Below are 5,867 nucleotides of genomic sequence, written 5' to 3'. Positions count from 1 at the left end.
GCCACCGGAGCACGCCACCGTCCCGTTGGCTTGCCACCGGAGCACGCCACTGTCCCGTTGGCTTGCCACCGGAGCACGCCACTGTCCCGTTGGCTTGCCACCGGAGCACGCCACTGTCCCGTTGGCTTGCCACCGGAGCACGCCACAGTCCCGTTGGCTTGCCACCGGAGCACGCCACTTTCCCGTTGGCTTGCCACCGGAGCACGCCACTTTCCCGTTGGCTTGCCACCGGAGCACGCCACTTTCCCGTTGGCTTGCCACCGGAGCACGCCACTTTCCCGTTGGCTTGCCACCGGAGCACGCCACTGTCCCGTTGGCTTGCCACCGGAGCACGCCACAGTCCCGTTGGCTTGCCACCGGAGCACGCCACTGTCCCGTTGGCTTGCCACCGGAGCACGCCACAGTCCCGTTGGCTTGCCACCGGAGCACGCCACTTTCCCGTTGGCTTGCCACCGGAGCACGCCACTTTCCCGTTGGCTTGCCACCGGAGCACGCCACAGTCCCGTTGGCTTGCCACCGGAGCACGCCACAGTCTCGTTGGCTTGCCATCGGAGCACGCCACAGTCCCGTTGGCTTGCCACCGGAGCACGCCACAGTCCCGTTGGCTTGCCACCGGAGCATGCCACTTTCCCGTTGGCTTGCCACCGGAGCACGCCACTGTCCCGTTGGCTTGCCACCGGAGCAAGCCACTGTCCCGTTGGCTTGCCACCGGAGCACGCCACTGTCCCGTTGGCTTGCCACCGGAGCACGCCACTGTCCCGTTGGCTTGCCAGCGGAGCACGCCACTGTCCCGTTGGCTTGCCACCGGAGCACGCCACTTTCCCGTTGGCTTGCCACCGGAGCACGCCACTTTCCCCTTGGCTTGCCACCGGAGCACGCCACTTTCCCGTTGGCTTGCCACCGGAGCACGCCACTTTCCCGTTGGCTTGCCACCGGAGCACGCCACTTTCCCGTTGGCTTGCCACCGGAGCACGCCACAGTCCCGTTGGCTTGCCACCGGAGCACGCCACAGTCCCGTTGGCTTGCCACCGGAGCACGCCACTTTCCCGTTGGCTTGCCACCGGAGCATGCCACTTTCCCGTTGGCTTGCCACCGGAGCACGCCACTGTCCCGTTGGCTTGCCACCGGAGCACGCCACTGTCCCGTTGGCTTGCCACCGGAGCACGCCACTGTCCCGTTGGCTTGCCACCGGAGCACGCCACTGTCCCGTTGGCTTGCCACCGGAGCACGCCACTTTCCCGTTGGCTTGCCACCGGAGCACGGCACTTTCCCGTTGGCTTGCCACCGAAGCACGCCACTTTCCCGTTGGCTTGCCACCGGAGCACGCCACTTTCCCGTTGGCTTGCCACCGGAGCACGCCACTTTCCCGTTGGCTTGCCACCGGAGCACGCCACTGTCCCGTTGGCTTGCCACCGGAGCACGCCACTGTCCCGTTGGCTTGCCACCGGAGCACGCCACAGTCCCGTTGGCTTGCCACCGGAGCACGCCACAGTCCCGTTGGCTTGCCACCGGAGCACGCCACAGTCCCGTTGGCTTGCCACCGGAGCACGCCACTTTCCCGTTGGCTTGCCACCGGAGCACGCCACTTTCCCGTTGGCTTGCCACCGGAGCACGCCACTTTCCCGTTGGCTTGCCACCGGAGCACGCCACTTTCCCGCTGGCTTGCCACCGGAGCACGCCACAGTCCCGTTGGCTTGCCACCGGAGCACGCCACAGTCCCGTTGGCTTGCCACCGGAGCACGCCACAGTCCCGTTGGCTTGCCACCGGAGCACGCCACAGTCCCGTTGGCTTGCCACCGGAGCACGCCACTTTCCCGTTGGCTTGCCACCGGAGCACGCCACTTTCCCGCTGGCTTGCCACCGGAGCACGCCACAGTCCCGTTGGCTTGCCACCGGAGCACGCCACAGTCCCGTTGGCTTGCCACCGGAGCACGCCACAGTCCCGTTGGCTTGCCACCGGAGCACGCCACAGTCCCGTTGGCTTGCCACCGGAGCACGCCACTTTCCCGTTGGCTTGCCACCGGAGCACGCCACTTTCCCGTTGGCTTGCCACCGGAGCACGCCACTGTCCCGTTGGCTTGCCACCGGAGCACGCCACTTTCCCGTTGGCTTGCCACCGGAGCACGCCACTTTCCCGTTGGCTTGCCACCGGAGCACGCCACAGTCCCGTTGGCTTGCCACCGGAGCACGCCACAGTCCCGTTGGCTTGCCACCGGAGCACGCCACAGTCCCGTTGGCTTGCCACCGGAGCACGCCACAGTCCCGTTGGCTTGCCACCGGAGCACGCCACTGTCCCGTTGGCTTGCCACCGGAGCACGCCACTGTCCCGTTGGCTTGCCACCGGAGCACGCCACTTTCCCGTTGGCTTGCCACCGGAGTACGCCACTGTCCCGTTGGCTTGCCACCGGAGCACGCCACTGTCCCGTTGGCTTGCCACCGGAGCACGCCACTGTCCCGTTGGCTTGCCACCGGAGCACGCCACTGTCCCGTTGGCTTGCCACCGGAGCACGCCACAGTCCCGTTGGCTTGCCACCGGAGCACGCCACTTTCCTGTTGGCTTGCCACCGGAGCACGCCACTTTCCCGTTGGCTTGCCACCGGAGCACGCCACTGTCCCGTTGGCTTGCCACCGGAGCACGCCACTGTCCCGTTGGCTTGCCACCGGAGCACGCCACTGTCCCGTTGGCTTGCCACCGGAGCAAGCCACTGTCCCGTTGGCTTGCCACCGGAGCTCGCCACTGTCCCGTTGGCTTGCCACCGGAGCACGCCACTGTCCCGTTGGCTTGCCACCGGAGCACGCCACTGTCCCGTTGGCTTGCCACCGGAGCACGCCACTGTCCCGTTGGCTTGCCACCGGAGCACGCCACTGTCCCGTTGGCTTGCCACCGGAGCACGCCACTGTCCCGTTGGCTTGCCACCGGAGCACGCCACTTTCCCGTTGGCTTGCCACCGGAGCACGCCACTTTCCCGTTGGCTTGCCACCGGAGCACGCCACTTTCCCGTTGGCTTGCCACCGGAGCACGCCACTTTCCCGTTGGCTTGCCACCGGAGCACGCCACTTTCCCGTTGGCTTGCCACCGGAGCACGCCACTTTCCCGTTGGCTTGCCACCGGAGCACACCACTTTCCCGTTGGCTTGCCACCGGAGCACGCCACTTTCCCGCTGGCTTGCCACCGGAGCACGCCACAGTCCCGTTGGCTTGCCACCGGAGCACGCCACAGTCCCGTTGGCTTGCCACCGGAGCACGCCACAGTCCCGTTGGCTTGCCACCGGAGCACGCCACAGTCCCGTTGGCTTGCCACCGGAGCACGCCACTTTCCCGTTGGCTTGCCACCGGAGCACGCCACTTTCCCGCTGGCTTGCCACCGGAGCACGCCACAGTCCCGTTGGCTTGCCACCGGAGCACGCCACAGTCCCGTTGGCTTGCCACCGGAGCACGCCACAGTCCCGTTGGCTTGCCACCGGAGCACGCCACAGTCCCGTTGGCTTGCCACCGGAGCACGCCACTTTCCCGTTGGCTTGCCACCGGAGCACGCCACTTTCCCGTTGGCTTGCCACCGGAGCACGCCACTGTCCCGTTGGCTTGCCACCGGAGCACGCCACTTTCCCGTTGGCTTGCCACCGGAGCACGCCACTTTCCCGTTGGCTTGCCACCGGAGCACGCCACAGTCCCGTTGGCTTGCCACCGGAGCACGCCACAGTCCCGTTGGCTTGCCACCGGAGCACGCCACAGTCCCGGTGGCTTGCCACCGGAGCACGCCACAGTCCCGTTGGCTTGCCACCGGAGCACGCCACTGTCCCGTTGGCTTGCCACCGGAGCACGCCACTGTCCCGTTGGCTTGCCACCGGAGCACGCCACTTTCCCGTTGGCTTGCCACCGGAGTACGCCACTGTCCCGTTGGCTTGCCACCGGAGCACGCCACTGTCCCGTTGGCTTGCCACCGGAGCACGCCACTGTCCCGTTGGCTTGCCACCGGAGCACGCCACTGTCCCGTTGGCTTGCCACCGGAGCACGCCACAGTCCCGTTGGCTTGCCACCGGAGCACGCCACTTTCCCGTTGGCTTGCCACCGGAGCACGCCACTTTCCCGTTGGCTTGCCACCGGAGCACGCCACTTTCCCGTTGGCTTGCCACCGGAGCACGCCACTTTCCCGTTGGCTTGCCACCGGAGCACGCCACTCTCCCGTTGGCTTGCCACCGGAGCACGCCCCTGTCCCGTTGGCTTGCCACCGGAGCACGCCATTTTCCCGTTGGCTTGCCACCGGAGCACGCCACTTTCCCGTTGGCTTGCCACCGGAGCACGCCACTTTCCCGTTGGCTTGCCACCGGAGCACGCCACTTTCCCGTTGGCTTGCCACCGGAGCACGCCACAGTCCCGTTGGCTTGCCACCGGAGCACGCCACAGTCCCGTTGGCTTGCCACCGGAGCACGCCACTTTCCCGTTGGCTTGCCACCGAAGCACGCCACTTTCCCGTTGGCTTGCCACCGGAGCACGCCACTGTCCCGTTGGCTTGCCACCGGAGCACGCCACTTTCCCGTTGGCTTGCCACCAGAGCACGCCACTGTCCCGTTGGCTTGCCACCGGAGCACGCCACTGTCCCGTTGGCTTGCCACCGGAGCACGCCACTGTCCCGTTGGCTTGCCACCGGAGCACGCCACTTTTCCGTTGGCTTGCCACCGGAGCACGCCACTTTCCCGTTGGCTTGCCACCGGAGCACGCCACTTTCCCGTTGGCTTGCCACCGGAGCACGCCACTTTCCCGTTGGCTTGCCACCGGAGCACGCCACTTTCCCGTTGGCTTGCCACCGGAGCACGCCACTTTCCCGTTGGCTTGCCACCGGAGCACGCCACTTTCCCGTTGGCTTGCCACCGGAGCACGCCACTTTCCCGTTGGCTTGCCACTGGAGCACGCCACTTTCCCGTTGGCTTGCGACCGGAGCACGCCACTGTCACGTTGGCTTGCCACCGGAGCACGCCACAGTCCCGTTGGCTTGCCACCGGAGCACGCCGCAGTCCCGTTGGCTTGCCACCGGAGCACGCCACTTTCCCGTTGGCTTGCCACCGGAGCACGCCACTTTCCCGTTGGCTTGCCACCGGAGCACGCCACTTTCCCGTTGGCTTGCCACCGGAGCACGCCACTTTCCCGTTGGCTTGCCACCGGAGCACGCCACTTTCCCGTTGGCTTGCCAACGGAGCACGCCACTTTCCCGTTGGCTTGCCATCGGAGCACGCCACTTTCCCGTTGGCTTGCCACCGGAGCACGCCACTTTCCCGTTGGCTTGCCACCGGAGCACGCCACAGTCCCGTTGGCTTGCCACTGGAGCACGCCACTGTCCCGTTAGCTTGCCACCGGAGCACGCCACTGTCCCGTTGGCTTGCCACCGGAGCACGCCACTGTCCCGTTGGCTTGCCACCGGAGCACGCCACTGTCCCGTTGGCTTGCCACCGGAGCACGCCACTGTCCCGTTGGCTTGCCACCGGAGCACGCCACCTTCCCGTTGGCTTGCCACCGGAGCACGCCACCGTCCCGTTGGCTTGCCACCGGAGCACGCCACTGTCCCGTTGGCTTGCCACCGGAGCACGCCACTGTCCCGTTGGCTTGCCACCGGAGTACGCCACTGTCCCGTTGGCTTGCCACCGGAGCACGCCACAGTCCCGTTGGCTTGCCACCGGAGCACGCCACTTTCCCGTTGGCTTGCCACCGGAGCACGCCACTTTCCCGTTGGCTTGCCACCGGAGCACGCCACTTTCCCGTTGGCTTGCCACCGGAGCACGCCACTTTCCCGTTGGCTTGCCACCGGAGCACGCCACTGTCCCGTTGGCTTGCCACCGGAGCACGCCACTGTCCCGTTGGCTTGCCACCGGAGC

Source organism: Phyllobates terribilis, unplaced genomic scaffold, assembly GCF_046119375.1.
Source record: "Phyllobates terribilis strain yellow unplaced genomic scaffold, ASM4611937v1 Scaffold_284__1_contigs__length_2488782, whole genome shotgun sequence".
In the NCBI taxonomy this organism is placed as follows: domain Eukaryota; kingdom Metazoa; phylum Chordata; class Amphibia; order Anura; family Dendrobatidae; genus Phyllobates; species Phyllobates terribilis.
This window is presented reverse-complemented; position numbering follows the sequence as displayed.